The sequence below is a fragment of the Pseudorca crassidens genome, chromosome X (genome assembly GCF_039906515.1).
Source record: "Pseudorca crassidens isolate mPseCra1 chromosome X, mPseCra1.hap1, whole genome shotgun sequence".
Classification (NCBI taxonomy): Eukaryota; Metazoa; Chordata; class Mammalia; order Artiodactyla; family Delphinidae; genus Pseudorca; species Pseudorca crassidens.
In genome coordinates this window covers 66106186-66125787 of record NC_090317.1, presented here as the reverse complement: position 1 = coordinate 66125787, position 19602 = coordinate 66106186, and positions in this window count along the sequence as shown.

Here is a 19602-nt window from a genome sequence, read left to right as displayed (position 1 = left end):
GATTGGTCCAGGGACTTGTGTAGGCTTGCTGGTGAGAGGGATTGGTGCCTGTGCTCTGGTGGGTGGAGCTGAGTCTTTTCCCTTGGATGGGCAGGGCCTCATCAGATGATGTTTTCTGTGCTGTCTGTGAGCTTAGTATGACTTAGGCAGCCTGTCTGCTGATGGGTGAGGCTTTGTTCCTGTCTTGCTGGTTGTTTCGCATGAGGTGTCCAGCACTGGAGACTGCAGGCTGTTGGGTGGAGCCATGTCTTGGTGTCAAGATTGATACCTTCAGCTTCCCACAAGTGTTGCTTGTCTCTTTCTGATCCCTCTTTTCTTGTTCTCTTTCTTTCTTTCATCCTACCTGCTTCTCAGGGGATTTTTCTTTTCCTTTTAAGTGTCTGAAGTCTTCTGTTAATGTTCAGCAAGTTCTCTGTGAGAATTTTTCCCTTTGTAGATGTATTCTTGATGTACTTTTAAGCAGATACAAATTCCGCATCCTCCTATGTCACCATCTTGACTCCTCCCCCTTGGATGTTGAATTTTATCAAAATCTTTTTCCACATCTATTGAGGTGATCATATGGTTTTTATTCTTCAGTTGGTTAAAATATATCTCATTGATCACTTTATTCAAATTGAACCACTCTGCATCACTAGGATGAAACCCACTTGATCATGGTGCATGATCCTTTTAAAGTATTATTGGATAAGGTTTGCTAATAATTTGTTTAGAATTTTAAAATCTATGTTCATTGGGGATATTGATCTGTAATTGCCTTTTCTGTGATATCTTTGTCTGGTTTTGGTATCAGGATAATGCAGGCCTTGTAGAATGAGTTCGGAAGCATTCCTTCCTCCACAATTTTTTGGAATATTTTGAGAAGGATAGGTGTTCACTCTTTTCTAAATGCTTCATAGAATTCACTTGTGAAGCCACTAGGTAGTGGATTTTTTCTTGTTGGGAATTTTAAAATATCTGACTCGATTTCATTACTGAAAATTGGTCTTTTCATAGTTTCTATTTCTTCCTCATTTAGTCTCAGAAGATTATACATTTCTAAGAATTTGTCCATTTCTTCTACGTTGTCCATTTTATTGGCATATAGTTATTCATAGTAGTCTCCTAGGATCCTTTGTATTTCTGTGGTGTCAATTGTAACTACTTTTTCATTTCTAATTTTAATAATTTCGGTCCTCTCTCATTTTTTCTTGATGAGTCTGGCTAAATATTTATCAAGTTTTTATTTTTCAAATAACAAGCTCTTAGTGTCTTTGATTTTTTCTATTATTATTTAGTCTCTATTTCATTTATTTCTGCTCTGATATTTATGATTTCTTTCCTTGTATTAATATTGGGTTTTATTGTTCTTCATTTTCTAGCTTCTTTAGGGGTAAGGTTAGGTTTTTTTATTTGAGATTTTTCTTGTTTCCTGAAGTAAGCTTGTATAGCTATAAACTACCCTCTTAGGACTTCTTTTGCTGCATCCCACTGATTTTGTATCATTGTGCTTTCATTTGTCTCCAAGTACCATTTGATTTCCTCTCTGTTCTTCAGTTATCTATTGGTTGTTTATTAGCATATTGTTTACTCTCCATGTGTTTGTGGTTTTTGCTGTTTTATTATTATTTTTCCTTGTAGTTGATTTCTAATCTCTAGTTGATCTCATAGCTCTGTGGTTGGAAAATATGTTTCTAATGTTTTCAAGTTTCTTCAACTTACCAATACTTGTTTTGTAGCCTAGCATGTTATACATCCTAGAGAATGTTCCATGTGCACTTGAAAAAAAAATGTGTATTCTGTTGTTTTTGGATGGAATGTTCTTTCTCTCTCTTTCTATGTCTCTCTCTCTCTCTCCATACACGTAAAGTCCTTCTGAAGTAATGTGTCATTTAAGGCCAGTATTTCCTTATTGATTTTCTAGATGGAGGATCTGTCCATTGATGTTAAGTTGGATGTTAAAGTTCTCTACTATTATTGTGTTACTGTTCATTTCTCTCATATTGCCTGTTTATATTTGTTTTATGTATTTAGGTGCTCCTATATTAGATGCACATATATTTATAATTGTTATGTCTTCCTCCTGGATTGATCCCTTGATTAATAGGTAATGTCCTTATTTGTCTCGTAACAGTCTCTATTTTTACATCTGCTTTGTTTGATATAAGTATTGTTACCCTGGCTTTCTTTTGATTTCCATTTGCATGGAATACCTTTTTCCATCTCCTCACTTTCAGTCTTTGTCTTTAGATCTGATGTCAGCCTCCTGTAGGCAGCATATATATGGGTCTTATTTTTCTTTTCCATTCAGCCACTCTGTATCTTTTGGTTGAAGCATTTAGTCCAATGCATTTAAAGTAATTATTTATTTTCTTTTGTATTTTAATACATATATTTTAATTTATTTTCATTGAGGTAACATTGATTTATAACATCAAATAAGTTTCATGTGTACAAATTATATTTCTAGTTTTGTATACCCCACAGCATGCTCACCACCAAAAATTTACTTTTCATCTACCACTATAAATTTGATCCCCTTTCTCCTTTTTGCCCTACCTGCTGACCTTCCCTTTTGGTAATCACTGCTTTATTCTCTGTATCTAGGTGTTTGTTTCTGTTTGTTTTGCTTTGTTCATTTAGTTATTTTTATTTGTTTTTATATTCCACATGTGAGTGAAATCATATGGTATTTGTCTTTCTTTGTCTTTGTTATTTCACTTAGCATAATACCCTCAAGGTCCATACATGCTGTTGCAAATGGCTGGGTAGTATTCCATTGTACATATTCCATTGTGTATATATATCACATCTTCTTTATCCATTCATCTATTGATGGGCACTTGGGTTGCTTCCATTTCTTGGCTATTGCTAACAATGCTGCAGTGAACACTGGGAGAATTTTCTTATTAGTGGTTTCTTTTTTCCCTTTGGATAAATACATGTAAGTGGAATTACTGAATCATATGGCCTGGAGAATTTTGTTTTGGTAGGTTATTAGTTATAGATTATTAGTTATTGATTGAATATTTTTAATAGTTAGAGTTCTAGTCCAATTGTCTATTTTTACTTGTGGGTGTTTGGCAGATTATGTCTTTCATAAAATTTGGTCCATTTCACCTAGGTTATCAAATTTGTGGGCATAGAACTACTTTTTACTTATTTAATGTCCATGGGAAGAGCAGTGATGCCCTCTTTCAAATTTCTGATATTAGTAATTTGTGTACTCCACTTTTCTTAGTTAGCTTTGCTAGAGGTTTACCAATATTTTTGATCTTTCCAAAGAACTATCTTTTGGTTTCATTGATTTTCTCTATTGATTTCCTGATTTCAATTTTATTGATTTCTGCTCTAATATATATTATTTCTTTTCCTCTGCTTGTATTAGGCTTAACTTACTCCTCCTTTTTCCATTTCCTAAGTTGGAAACTTAGACTGTGGATCTTTCTTCCTTTCTAATATATTCATTCAATGCTATAAGTTTCCCTGTAAGCACTGCTTTCACTGTATCCCACAAATTTTTGATATGTTGTATTTTTATTTTCATTTTGTTTGCAACATTTTTAAAAATTTATCTTGAGAGTTATTCTTTAACCTATGTATTATTTAAAAGTGTGTTTTTGAATATCCATGTATTTTGGGGTTTTTCAGTTGTCTTTCTCTTATCAAGTTTAAGTTTCATTCCTTATGGTCTGAGAGCAGACATAGCATGATTTCTATTACTTTAAATTTGCTAAGGTGTGTTTTCCCAAATTGTGGTCTAAGTTGGTGATGTTCCATGTAAGCTTGAGAAGAATTTTGTATTCTGCAGTTTTTGGATCAAGTCATTTACAAATATCAGTTATATCCACTTGGTTGATGGTGTTATTGAGCTCAATTCTATCCTCACTAATTTTTTGCCAGCTTGATCTGTCCATTTCTAAGAGAGGGGTGTAGAAGTCTCCAACTATGATAATTGATTCATTTATTTCTCCTTGAATTTCTATCAGTTTTTTCCCTCATGTAGTTTAATGATCTATTTTTAGTTACATAGGTTTTAAAAATTGTCATGAAATCTTGGAGAATGATTTGTAATTATGTAATTACATAATTACAATTATGTATTACAATTACATTATGTATTTGTAATTACAGTGTAATTACAATGTAATGTATTACAATTACATTATGTAATACTCTTCATTACCCCTGATAATTTTCCTTACTTGCTCTGTGTGAAATGAATACAGCTACTTCTGCTTCCCTTTGATATGTGTTAGCATACTATGTTTTTCTCCATCAAGTAATTTTACATATTTCTTTCCAAACTAAGTGTAGATTTTTGTCAGTCTTTTTTTTTAACATCTTTATTGGAATAAAATTGTTTTACAATAGTGTGTTAGTTTCTGCTTTATAACAAAGTAAATCAGTTATATATATATACACATGTCCCCATATCTCTTCCCTCTTGCATCACCCTTCCTTCCAAACTCCCTATCCCAGCCCTCTAGGTGGTCACAAAGCACCGAGCTGATATCCCTGTGCTATGCAGCTGCTTCCCACTAGCTATCTATTTTACGTTTGGTAGAGTATATATGTCCATGCCACTCTCTCACTTTGTCACAGCTTACTCTTCCCCCTCCGCATATCCTCAAGTCCATTCTCTAGTAGGTCTGTGCCTTTATTCCTGTCTTGCCCCTAGGTTCTTCATAATGATTTTTCTTTTTCTTTAGATTTCATATATATGTCTTAAAATACGGTATTGTTTTTTCTCTTACTGATTTACTTCACTCTGTATGACAGACTCTAGGTCCATCCACCCCACTAGAAATAACTCAATTTTGTTTAATTTCATGGCTGAGTAATATTCCATTGTATATATGTGCCACATCTTCTTTATCCATTCATTTGTTGATGGACACTTAGGTTGATTCCATTTTGTGGCTATTGTAAATAGAGTTGCAATGAACACTGTGGTACATGACTCTTTTTGAATTATGGTTTTCTCAGGGTATATGCCCAGTAGTGGGACTGCTGGGTCATATTATAGTTCTATTTGTAGTTATTTAAGGAACCTCCATACTGTTCTGCATAGTGGTTGTATCAATTTACATTCCCACCAACAGTGCAAGAGGATTCAGTATTCTCCACACTCTTTCCAGCATTTATTGTTTGTAGATTTTTCATGATGGCCATTCTGACCAGTGTGAGATGATATCTCATTGTAGTTTTGTTTTGCGTTTCTCTAATGATTAATGACGTTGAGCATTCTTTCATGTGTTTGTTGGCAATCTGTATATCTTCTTTGGAGAAATGTCTGTTTAGGTCTTCTGCCCTTTTCCTGATTGGATTTTTTGTGTTTTTTTTTTTTTTTTTGATATTGAGCTGCATGATCTGCTTGTAAATTTGGAGATTAATCTTTTGTCAGTTGCTTCATTTGCAAATATTTTCTCCCATTCTGAAAGTTGTCTTTTCGTCTTGTTTATGGTTTCCTTTGCTGTGCAAAAACTTATAAGTTTCATTAGGTCCCATTTGTTTATTTTTGTATTTATTTCCATTTCTCTAGGAGGTGGGTCAAAAAGGATCTTACTGTGATTTATGTCATAGAGTGTTCTGCCTATGTTTTTCACTAAGAGTTTCACAGTGTCTGGCCTTACCTTTAGATCTTTAATCCATTTTGAGTTTATTTTTGTGTATGGTGTAAGGGAGTGTTCTAACTTTATGCTTTTATATGTAGCTGTCCAGTTTTCCAAGCTCCACATATTGGACAAGTTGTCTTTTCTCCACTGTATATTCTTGTATCTTTTATCAAAGATAAGGTGACCATATGTGTGTGGGTTTATCTCTGGGCTTTCTAACCTGTGCCATTGATCTATATTTCTGTTTTTGTGCCAGTACAATATTGTCTTGATTACTGTAGCTTTATAGTATAGTCTGAAGCCAGGGAGTCTGATTCCTCCAGCTCTGTTTTTCTTTCTCAAGATTGTTTTGGGTATTCGTGGTCTTTGGGTTTCCATACAAATTGTGAAATACTTTGTTCTTGTTCCGTGAAAAATGTCAGTGGTAGTTTGATAGGCATAACATTGAATCTGTAGATTGCTTTGGGTATTATAGCCATTTTCACAATGTTGATTCTTCCAGTTCAAGAACATGGTATTTTTCTGCTTACAAGTCTTTTGTCTCCTTAGGTAGGTTTTTTCCTAGATATTTTATTCTTTTTGTTGCAATGGTAAATGGGAGAGTTTTCTTAATTTCACTTTAAGATTTTTCATGAGTAGTGTATAGGAATGCCAGAGATTTCTGTGCATTAATTTTGTATCCTGATACTTCACCTAATTCACTGATTAGCTCTAGTAGTTTTCAGGCAGCATCTTTAGGATTCTGTATGTATATTATCATATCATCTGCAAACACTGACAGCTTTACTTCTCTCTTCTGATTTGGATTTCTTTTATTTCTTTTTCTTCTCTGATTGCAGTGGCTAAAACTTCTAAATCTATGTTGAATAATAGTGGTGAGAGTGGACAACATTGTCTTATTCCTGATCTTAGTGGAAAACGTTTCAGTTTTTCACCATTGAGGATGATGTTGCCTGTGGGTTTGTCATATATGACCTTTATTATGTCAAGGAAAGTTCCCTCTATGCCTACTTTCTGGAGGGCTTTTACCATAAATAGGTGTTGAATTTTGTCAAAAGCTTTCTCTGCATCTATTTAGATGATAATATGTTTTTTCTCCTTCAATTTCTTAATATGGTGTATTACAGTGATTGATTTGTGTATACTGAAGAATCGTTGAATTCCTGGGATAAACCCCACTTGATCATGGTGTATGATCCTTTTAAAGTGCTCTTGGATTCTGTTTGCTAGTATTTTATTGAGGATTTTTGCATCTATGTTCATCAGTGGTATTGGCCTGTAGTTTTCTTTCTTTGTGACATCTTCGTCTGGTTTTAGTATCAGGGTGATGGTGGCCTTTTAGAATGAATTTGGGAGTATTCCTCCATCTGTTATATTTTGTAAGTGTTTCAGAAGGAGAGGTGTTAGCTCTTCTCTAAATCTTTGATAGAATTCTCCTGTGGAGCCATCTAGTCCTGGGCTTTAGTTTGTTGGATGATTTTTAATCACAGTTTCAATTTCAGTGCTTCTGATTGATCTTTTCATATTTTCTATTTCTTCCTGGTTCAGTCTCAGAAGGTTGTGCATTTCTAAGAATTTGTCCATTTCTTCCAGGTTGTCTATTTTATTGGCATATAGCTGCTTGTAGTAATCTGTCATGTTCCTTTGTATTTCTGTACTGTCATAGTTACTTCTCCTTTTTCATTTCTATTGATTTGAGTCTTCTCCCTTTTTTTCTTGATGCATCTGGCTAATGGTTTATCAATTTTGTTTATCTTCTCAAAGAACTAGTTTTTAGTTTTATTGATCTTTGCTAACATTTGCTTCATTTTTTTTCATTTATTTCTGATCTGATCTTTATGATTTCTTTCCTTCTGCTAACTTTGGGTTTTTTTTTTTTTTTTTTTTGGTTTTCTTTCTCTAACTGCTTTAGGCGTAAGGTTAGGTTGTTTATTTGAGATGTTTCTTGTTTCTTAAGGTAGGATTGTATAGCTGTAAACTTCCCTCTTAGAACTGCTTTTGTTGCATCCCATAGGTTTTGGGTTTTCGTGTTTTCATTGACATTTTTTCTACATGTTTTTTGATTTCCTCTTTGATTTCTTCAGTGATCTCTTGGTTATTAAATAGTTTATTGTTTAGCCTCCATGTGTTTTTATTTTTCAGAGATCTTTTCCTGTAATTGATATCTAGCCTCATAGCATTGTGGTCAGAAAAGATTCTTGATATGATTTTAATTTCCTTAAATTTACCAAGGCTTGATTTGTATCCAAGATATGATCTATCCCGGAGAATGTTCCATGAGCACTTGAGAAGAATGCATATTCTGTTGTTTTTGGATGGAATGTTTTATAAATATCAATTAAGTCCATCTTGTTTAATGTATCATTGAAAGCTGTGTTTCCATATTTATTTTCATTTTAGACGATCTGTCCATTGCTGAAAGTGGGGTGTTAAAGTGCCCTACTATGATTGTGTTACTGTCGATTTCCCCTTTTATGGCTGTTAGCATTTGCCTCATATATTGAGGTGCTCCTGTGTTTTCTGCATCAGTATTTACAACTGTTATATCTTCTTCTTGGATTGATCCTTTGATCATTATGTAGTGTCCTTCTTTGTCTCTTGTAATTCTCTCTGTTTTAAAGTCTATTTTGTCTGATATGAGGATTGCTGCCTCAGCTTTCTGTTGATTTCTATTTGCATGGGATACCTTTTTCCATCTCCTCACTTTCAGTCTGTATGTGTTCCTAGGTCTGAAGTGGGTGCCTTGTAGACAGCATATATATGGGTCTTGTTTTTGTATCCATTCAGCCAGTCTGTGTCTTTTGGTTGGAGCATTAATCCATTAACCTTTAAGGTAATTATCGATATGTATGTTCCGATTTCCATTTTCTTAATTGTTTGGGGTTTGTTATTTTCAGTCTTTTCCTTCTCTTGTGTTTCCTGCCTAGAGAAGTTCCCTTGGCATTTGTTGTAAAGCTAGTTTGGAGGTGCTGAATTCTCTTAGCTTATGCCTGTATGTAAAGGTTTTAATTTCTCCGTAAAATCTGAATGAGATCCTTGCTGGCTAGAGTTATGTTGGTTGTAGGTTTTTGTCCTTCATCACTTTAAATATGTTCTGCCACCTCCTTCGGTCTTGCAGAGTTTTTGCTGAAAGATCAGCTGTTAACCTTATGGGGATTCCCTTGTGTGTTATTTGTTGTTTTTTCCTTGCTGTTTTTTTTACACCTTTATTGGAGTATAATTGCTTTACAATAGTGTGTTAGTTTCCACTTTATAACAAAGTGAATCAGTTATACATATACATATGTTCTGATATCTCCTCCCTCTTGTATTTAATTTTTGATATTTTCATTAATATGTGTCTTCATGTGTTTCTCCTTGGATTTATCCTGTATGGGAGTCTCTGTTCTTCCTGGACTGGTTAACTCTTTCCTTTCCCATATTAAGGAAGTTTTCATCTATAATCTCTTCAAATATTTTCTTAGTCCCTTTCTTTTTCTCTTCTTCTTCTGGGACCCCTGTAATTCAAATGGTGGTGTGATTAATGTTGTCTCAGAGGTCTCTGAGACTGTCCTCAATTCTCTTCATTCTTTTTTCTTTATTCTGCTCTGCAGTAGTTATTTCCCCTATTTTATCTTCCAGGTCACTTTTCCATTCTCTGTGTCAGTTATTCTGCTATTGATCCCTCCTAGAGAATTTTTAATTTCATTTATTGTGTTGTTCATCACTGTGTGTTCGCTGTTTAATTCTTCTAGGTTCTTGTTAAACGTTTCTTGTATTTTCTCCATTCTATTTCCAAGATTTTGGATTATTTTTACTATCATTTTTCTGATTTTGTTTTCAGGTAGACTGCCTATTTCTTCTTCATTTGTTAGGTCTGGTGGGTTTTTGACTTGCTCCTTCATCTGCTATGTGTTTCTCTGTCATCTCATTTTGCTTAACTTACTGTGTTTGGGGTCTCCTTTTTGTCGGCTGCAGGTTTGTAATTCCCGTTTTTGGTGTCTATCCTGAGGGGCTAAAGTTTGTTCAGTGGGTTGTGTAGGCTTCCTGGTGGAGGGGACTAGTGCTTATGTTCTGGTGGATGAGCCTGGATCTTGTCTTTCTGGTGGGCAGATTCACGTCTGGTGGTGTGTTTTGGGGTGTCTGTGGCCTTATTATGATTTTAGGCAGCCTCTCTGCTAATGAATGGTGTTGTTTTCCTGTCTTGCTTGTTTGGCATGGGGTGTCCAGCACTGTAGCTTGCTGGTCGTTGAATGGAGCTGGGTCTTGGCGTTGGGGTGAAGATCTCTGGAGATTTTCGCTGTTTGATATTACGTGGAGCTGGGAAGTCTCTTGTGGACCAGTGTCCGGAACTTGGCTCTTCCACCTTTAGACGCACAGCCCTGATGCCTGGCTGGAGCACCAAGAGCCTGTCATCCACACGGCTCAGAATAAAAGGGAGAAAAAGAAAGAAAGAAAGAAAGAAAGAAAGAAGGAAAGAAAGAAAGAAAGAAAGAAAGAAAGAAAGAAAGAAAGAAAGAAAGAAAGAAAGAAAGAAAGAAGGAAGGAAGGAAGGAAGGAAGGAAGGAAGGAAGGAAGAAAGAAGATAAAACAAAATTATTAAAATAAAAAATCATTATTTAAAAAAAATTAAGTAATAAAAAAAGAAAGAAAGAAAGAAGAGAGCAACCAAACCAAAAAAGAAATCCACCAATGATAACAAGTGCTACAAGCTATACTAAGAAAAAGGGACAGACAGAACCCTAGCACAGATCGTAAAAGCAAAGCTATACAGAAAAAACCAAACACAGAAGCATACACATACACACTCACAAAAAGAGAAAAGTGGAAATTTTATATATATATATATATATATATATATATATATATATATATATAATTGCTCCCAAAGTCCACCTCATCAATTTGGGATGATTTGTTGTCTATTCAGGTATTCCACAGATGCAGGGTACATCAAGTTGATTGTGGGGGTTTAATTCGCTGCTCCTGAGGCAGCTGAGAGAAATTTCCCTTTCTCTTCTTTGGTCGCACAGCTCCTGGGGTTCAGCTTTTTATTTGGACCCGCCTCTGCATATAAGTCACCTGAGGGCAGCTGTTCTTTGCTCAGACAGGACGGGGTTAAAGGAGTAGCTGATTTGGGGGCTCTGGCTCACTCAGGCTGGGGGGAGGGAGGGGTACGGAGTGTGGGGCGAGGCTGCAGTTGCAGAGGCAGGAGTGATGTTGCACCAGCCTGAGGCACGCCCTGCGTTCTCCGGGGGAAGTTGCCCCTGGATCACGGGACCCTGGCAGTAGCGGGCTGCACAGACTCCCAGGAGGAGAAGAGTGGATAGTGACCTGTGCTTGCACACAGGCTTCTTGGTGGCTGCAGCAGCAGCCTTAGTGTCTCATGACCATCTCTGGGGTCTGTGTTGATAGCCGCGGCTCGCGCCTATCTCTGGAGCTCCTTTAAGGGGTGCTCTTAATCCCGTCTCCTCACGCACCAGGAAACAGACAGGCAAGAAAATGTCTCTTGCCTCTATGGCAGCTCCAGACTTTTTCCCGGACTCCCTCCCAGCTAGCTGTGGCGCACGAGCCCCTTCAGGCTGTGTTCACGCAGCCAACCCCAGTCCTCTCCCTGGGATGTGACTTCCGAAGAAGCCAGAGCCTCAGGTCCCAGCCCCCACCCGCCCCAGCGGGTGAGCAGATAAGCCTCTCGGGCTGGTGAGTGCCGGTTGACACCGATACTCTGTGCTGGAATCTCTCCACTTTGCCCTCTGCACCCCTGTTGCTGCACTCTCCTCTGCGGCTCCGAAGCTTTCCCCACTCCACCACCCAAAGTCTCTGCCCACGAAGGGGCTTCTAGTGTGCGGAAACCTTTCCTCCTTCACAGCTCCCTCCCATTGGTGCAGGTCCCATCCCTATTCTTTTGTCTCTGTTTTTCTTTTTTCTGTTGCCCTACCCAGGTACTTGGGGACTTTCTTGCCTTTTGGGAAGTCTGAGGTCTTCTGCCAGCGTTCAGTAGGTGTTCTGTAGGAGTTGTTCTACACATAGATGTATTTCTGATGTATCTGTGGGGAGGATGGTGATCTCCACATCTTACTCTTCTACCATCTTGAAGCTCCTCTCCATCCATTAACTTTTAATCTATGTGTTTTTATATTAGGAGTGGATATCTTGTAGACAATCAATGTATAGGTCGACTGTTTTTTGACCCACTCTGACAATCTCTGTCTTTTAATTGATACATTTACCATACTGGCATTCAAATTGACTATTTACATACTGGATTAAATATCTACCATATTTGTTATGTTTTTTTTCCCTGATTCTTTGTTTTCACTTTTGTCTCCACTCTTTTTCTACTTTCTGTGGTTTTATTATTTATTTTTAAAAAACTTTTTGTTGTAATATAGTTGATTTACAACATTGTGTTAGTTTCAGGTGTAGAGCAAAGTGAATCTGTTACACATATACATATATCCAATCTTTTTTAGATTCTTTTCCCATGGAGGCCATTACAGAGTATTGAGTAGAGTTAACTGTGCTATATAGTAGGTATTTATTAGTTATATATTTTACACAGTAGTGTGTATATGTCAATCTCAACCTCCCAATTTATTCCTGCCCCCCTTACCCCTGGTAAACATAAGTTTGTTTTCTACATCTGTAACTCTACTTCTGTTTTGTAGATAAGTTCATTTGTACCCATCTTTTTACATTCCACATATAAGTGATATCATATGATATTTGTCTTTCTCTGTTTGGCTTACTTCACTCAATACGCCAATCTCTAGGTCCATTCATGTGGCTGCAAATGATATTATTTCATTCTTTTTATTGGCTTATGCCTTTTGATTGGAGCATTTTTAGTCTATTTACATTTAAAGTGATTATTGATTGGTATGTACTTATTACCAGTGTCCACATGGTAGAAAGAGCTCCCAAAAGTGACTGTCACCAATGTCTGTGTCCTCAGGGTGAGCTGCAGTGGCCTCTGGCCTCTCCCAGAGACTCTCCAAGATCATCAGATAAGTCTGACAGACCCAGGCTTCTATCAAATTGCTGCTTCTACCCTGGGTCTCAGAGTCTATGAGATTTTGTGTGTACCCTTTAAAAATAAAGTTTCTTTTTTCCCCAGGCCTCTGGGACTCCTGAAATTAATCCCCTCTGTCCTTCAAAGCCAAATGCTCTGGGGGCTCATTTTCCTGGTGCAGGACCACCAGTCTGGGTAGCCCAATGCGGGGCTTGGACCTCTCACTTCTAATTATTCTCCCTTTTGTGAGTCACACACTGGGGGTATGGGATTTGATTATACCAGGACTCCATGCCCCCTACCCATCTCATTGTGGTTCCTTCTTTATATCTTTAGTTGTAGAACATCTTTTCTGTTAGGTTCCCATCTTTTTCATTGATGATTGTTCTGTAGATAGTTGTGATTTTGGTGTGCCTATGAGAAGAGATGAGCCCAGTGTCTTTCTACTCCATCATCTTGGCCAAACCCCTGGTCATTGTGGGCTCTTAAGACAACTTGTGTATCTGTTATATTTTTATATCTGAATTTTACTGCTGCTTTTATCTTTTTAGTTTAATTTTTATTTTTATCTGAAAAGAAATTTTCTCTGTCCACAACCCTGCTCCCAAGTCATCCATTCTCTGAACTTCAGGCAATAATTTCTTAAATATGACACCAAAAACACAAGAAGCAAAAAAAAAAAATAGAATAGATAAATTGTACTTCATCAAAATTAAAATTGTTTGGGCTTTGAAGTATAGTAACAAGAAATTGAAAATGTAATCTAAATAATGGGGGAAAATATTTGCAAATTGTATATCTGAGAAATGATTAGTATACCAAATGTTTAAATAACTCTTACAACTCAACAATAAAATATTTAATAACCCACTTAAAATGGGAAAATTATTTAAATAGACATTTATCCAAAGATGATATATAAATGACCAGTAAGCATATGAAAATAAACTCAATATCACTAGTCATTTTGAAATGCAAATCAAAATCACAATATATTACTTAATATCCACTATAATAAAAAAAGATAATAGCAAATGTCTGAAAGGCAGTGAAGATATCAGAACCTTCATACATTACTGGTAGAAATGTAAAATGCTGCAGCCACTTTGGAAAACAATTTGACAGTTCCTCTAGAAGTCACACATATAGTTATCATACAAACAAGGAATTCCACTCCTAGATATCTACCAAAGATAATTGAAAAGATATGCCCACGCAAATATTTGTACATGAATGTCATTTCAACTTTTTTCATAATAATCAAAAAGTGGAAACAACCCAAATGGGATATCCATACAGTGGAATACTATTTGACCATATAAAGGGATGAAATATGATAAATACTATGAGACATAAATGAACTTCAAAATCAGTATGCCTAATGAAAAGAGCCAGACTATGTATTATATGAGTCCAGTTATATGAAATATCTGGAATAGGCAAATTTATTGAGACAAAAATCACATTTGTGGCTTCTAGGGCCTGGGTATATGAAGAGATGTGGAATGGATGCTAATGGATATGGAGTTTCTTTTTGGAGTAATGAAATATTTCTGGAATTAGATAGTGGAGATTGTTGCACAATTTTGCCAGAATACTAAAACCACTAAAATGTAAATGTGAAATTGTAAACTGTAGTGTTATTTATAAAATAATTGATTTTTTGTCAGAATCACTAAGCTCTGTTTGGCCCTCCCTCACATTCATTTCCTGCATAAATATTTTGTAAGCATCTACTAAATGTCTGACAGTGTACTAGACCTTGAGATTGCTGACTCTAGGTGGATTTGAGCATCCACACAAATCCTTATAATATTCTGCAGTGGATACTGCTTATTGACACAGGGCCTTATCTGCTAGGTTGATTTTTGGTTGGTATGATAAGCCACAGATTTCCTGACTAAGACGTCTACAGGAGAAATTAACAATTGGGTGGCCTTTTCAGAGTGCAGGCTCATCTAGCATTCAGAAAATAGGAGTATATTTCTGTAACTTTATAAAAGTACTTAACTACATCAAAGACTTTCCCTCAGTTTTGTTACACAAAATAAATCCCCTTTTGTTTAGCACTTTACAGTTCACAAAATGCTTTCTTAGATGTTTTCCCATGTAAGCCTCAAAAAATAAAAAACAAACCTATGTTGTCAGCATAACAGTGATTATTCCATTCACATGATGAAACCAAGAATCTGAGAAGCTAAGGAACTGAGATAAAGTTATCACTTTACTTGCTAGTAGCAGAACTGGCACTACAATCCAGGTTTTCTGATTCCAAAATTATCATTCTTTTCTCTATACAAGTAACTCATTTTTTTAATTTCATAAACTAGTGCATACAAAAAAGTGGTCATTGGCATAGGCTTACTCATATTTTATTTTGTCAAGTTAAGAGGTTAGTAAACAACAGTAAACAATAACCACCCACAATTAGGAAGAACATAAGCAGATAAGACAGAGGTCTTTAAGTTAAATGCTTTTAATTTTATAAAACACTTGCCACATTCTCCCAATTTTCTCATTTTGCTTTAGTTTGATAAAATCTTCCTCATGGGAAGTCACTGGCCAAATACTTCTGAAAGACAGCTAGTTTCATGTTTGAGGAAGACTTGCCATGTATTTCATTGATAGAATAATGAATTAAGCTCCTTTATTTCCAATGTCATCCTGAACTCAGGTAGCAATAATATTCACATCTTCTCCAATAAAATACCTTGTTGTGGCCAAACATGATCATTCTTGTTTTCAGGTAAAAAAAAAAAAGCATATTTTAAGTGAAGCAAAGTTAACATACAAAACTTCATAAACTAAAAGAGTAAATTGCTACCAATTAGGCACAAATTATTCTTCCTACGACTCCCTGGGGGTTTCACAATAGTTGAGAATGTCCAAGACACATGTTTATCTTGTATGCTATACGTAAAACATGATTACTTTTGCTTCCTTCTCAACTGCATTTTGGGACATTTTAGATTATGGTTACATTTACAAGGTACCAAGACATCTGTAAGAAATGAAAACTCTTTAGTTCATCGTTCAGTTGATTTAACTTCATGATCCTCAATATCTGGATGACTGCAAACATCTGGGTGATTGAAATTATCACAATCTATAAAACGTGTCTGTGGTTAACAACATTGATGAATGAAATCATGCTGTGATGTTGATTTAAGGTTGAACTCAATAACTGCTAGATAAATGTTGGCTTGCTGGTAGGTTAAATGGATGGATGGATGAATAGATGGAAGGATGGAGAGATAAGTGAATGGGTGAATAAATATCATTTCAGTACGTATTGTGTAAATACAATTTAATGTTTAAAACATTAATAATGATACTATGTTGCTCAGGTTCTATAATTCATATTATTTTATATTGTTTTACTTTTACCCACAAATGCTCCATTTATCCAGTTTTTAACAGTTTCCATGTAAGTAAAGTTGCTAGGTAGTGATACTTAGCACCTTAAGCACTGTATTAGTTTTCAATGTTTGGAGTGCAAATTACCACAGACTGTGTGGCTTAAAACAACAGAAATTTATTTTCTCACAGTTCTGGAGCTCACAAGCCCCAAATCAGTGTTGGCAGAGCTGCTGCACTTTTTTTCCAGGGATCTGGGTAGAATCCATTCCATGTCTCTCTCCTAGCTGCTGGTGGTTGCCAGCAATTCTTGGCATTCCTTGGCTTCCTCTACATTACTCCAATCTCTGCCTCCATCTTCATATTACCTTCTCCTCTATGTGTCTGTATCTTATCCTCTTCTATCTTATAAGGATACTTTTTGTTGGATTTTGAGCCCATCCAGATAACCCAGGATGACTTCCTCATCTCAAAATCTTTAACTTAATTACATGTACAATACCTCATTTACCAAATGAGGTAAAATTTACAGGTTCTGACAATTAGGACATAGACATATTTGGGGGGGCACCATTCAACCCACTTCAAATACCAAAAAATTTTAAGCAGGGCTTTTTCTAAAGATTGTTATGTATCTGCTTTATTAAATAGAGGATAGTTAACTTAAGAGTATCCTAATTGCTCAGGTACTTTACTGTGTAGTTTACATATACAGTGAAAATCTCATGAGGTATGTAGGGCTGTTTGCTCCTATACTGAGTGCTTCTGAACTAAAATTGTTTCTTTAATTCTTGTGGGTTTTTTTCAGGTGTTTCTGTCCCTTCTCTTTTTGTCAGCTGTAATATCTTGATCCTGTATTTGTATTGATTCTTCATTCCCTATTCTAATTTAATGCTTCTAATATTCTGTAATAACAAGGCTTGCTAGAAGTATTTGTAAAACAGGAATCAGTGGTTTGTAATTATTTAAATATTGTAAAATGCTGGGTAAAACAAAAATGTATAAATTCTAACTAATGTAAATATAGCATTTAGTTTCAACAATATGAAAAGACCTGACATGATAATATTTCATGTTTAAGACATAGCTTTAATTGAGTGTGAAAAACCCACAGTATAATTTGGTTATCTATAAGATAGCACAATACTTTAATACATTAAGAAATATACATTTCCCAGAATTAGGATGGTACCATTCTTATTCTAATCCACATTGGTCAGATGAGATTTGGATTTCACATTTTATGACATACCTAATTGAATTCAAGTAACCAGAGGAAGGTGGCTAATGCATGGAGAGGCTGAAAGCTTGGCTAATGAAGAATATATGATGAAATCAATGACGAATAGTGAAAACTAATGATGATGAACTGAAAACTGATTCTAGACAAGGGAAAGGAAGAGCATTCTTGCTGTCTTTATGTAGAATAATGGCTGTCACGTATAAGAGTGCAGGAAGCTAATCCTTTAATGTAATAGAAGAAATAAATAGGACCAATAAATGGAAGATAGGTGGAAGTGGACTTCCATTTATAGTATAGAACATATGAGCTGTTCTTAAGCAATGGGACAGGTTGCTTATGAAAGTATAATTTTCCCATCTCTGAAAAAGATTGAACTGAGATTGACTTTTATTTACTTTATGAGATAGAAAATATGCTGAAGAAGTTTCTTGCTATGGAAAAAATTACATCTATAATTAGAATGTTAGGTCTGTGAAGATTCTTTATTAATAGGTTCCCTTTTGATTAAGGTGAAATATGCATCTAAATGCCAGGGAGAGAGCCTTGAGGCCATGGTCATTGGCTTTCTAACCCTTTAATGCATATGCCTCGTTTTCTTTCTATGTTTGTTTTTCTTTTCCTATTCACTCTATTCCCTCATCCATTCTATGCCTTAAGTCACTAAGGGCTTCAATCTGTAAACTTCAAGAGTAAATAAGACACTGAGACTTGACAGAGAGATTATTATCACCCTAATTGATCTAGCTCTATTTCTTTAACTACTAACTGTATGATCTTAAGCAATTTCCCAAACTTGGTTTGTATTTTAGTTTCCCCACAGTGTAAAATAATTTAAATAACACTTAAACTTTTCTGTTGTTGAGACAGTGTGAGGGTATGTGCACATGTATGCGTGTGTATAAGAAAGACATCAAAATCAGCACCCAAGGGCAAGGCATTATTAGTGAGCTCACTCTCTTAGACATGAGTAAAGTTTGGCAGTTTAAATAAGTTTTTTCATGGGAATCCCTCCACAGGTGTGTGTATATGTGTAGTGGGGGTGAGAGAATGGACTTAACTCATTCATTACTATCCCTAACTTTCCAGAAACTGTCTCCATTGAAAATGAAAAGTATTTTATTTTCCCTGAGCCAGAAATATTTTCTAGAGAAAAAAATATTTATTTACTTAAATAAATATTTATTCTAGAAATAAAATATCATGTTGGGGACTGGAAAACAATCCCATCCTCAAAAGCATTGCCAGCATGTCTTTGTAGCTGCTCAGGGAAGCATTCCATGAGCATGACACAATGACAGATATTTTAAACAAAAACAAACAAAAAATCCCCACTATGGACCCTGGACTACCTGAAGAACCATAGAATACAGCTATTGGCCCCCTCTGCTGGTGAGCTGCAAAGGATTAGTGAAGAAATGGTGGCATCATTCACCATAAAAAGAAATGGTAGCTCTAGAGTGTTGGCAGCTAAACATTATGTAAGGCTCTGTGAGTAATCATGAGGAGGATAAGTGGCATTTTTCAGGAGCTTTGAGCAATTGAAGACCCATTTAAGTTAAACATTGACACATAATCCCACACACATCCAGCTAATTCTGTCTTGGACAAAGATATATTATAAACAAACAAACATAAAATAATAAAAAGCTGAAGTCTTCAAGCCTCACCCTACAGACTGTAGAAAGCTATGATATTAGTGTTTAATTTGAGGGTATTTGAAACTGTTACCTAACAATGCTGGTGAAGAAATACTACAGAGAAAATCTATAATGGTATTAAAAAGAAATCTAGAAAAGCACCACAAATTTTCTAATTCCTTTGAGATTCCACCGAAAATGCAGGGCTTGGCTTATCAATGGATATGAAAAACATTCCATATCCATTGATATGGAATATCCAGATTTCTCTCTGATAATATATCATGCCAAGAACAAAAATATCTGTTATCCTTGTCCTGTATGATCTAGGACATGTAAAATATCTAGAGTATCAGAGCTGATACTCCGAAGGCATCACTGTTTCTGGAATCTATTAAGTATGCATTAATCATTGAAGAAATGCCAGTGAAGGGGAGAACTAGGATTCATTTACTCAGAAACAGCTGGGAACTAAGAACTTGTATTCTCATTTTAGAATTAACTTCATCCCATAAAAGAGACCTTGAATGGGGCATGTAGTCACTTGTTAGCTTTTATATTTGCTCATTATCAATAAACACCCTTCAATTCATTTGCACTTCAGAGACTACCATCTTTGTTTAGAATTCGTAAATTTTTGAATTTTTCTCAATACTCCTAGGTCATGATTGTCAATTTATAGATAAGTCTAGTAAGGAGAAGCAAGGTTATTTGGTTTTTCCTGGATGGTAATATAGATATGATGATGATTATGATGATGATGGTGTATAATATTTA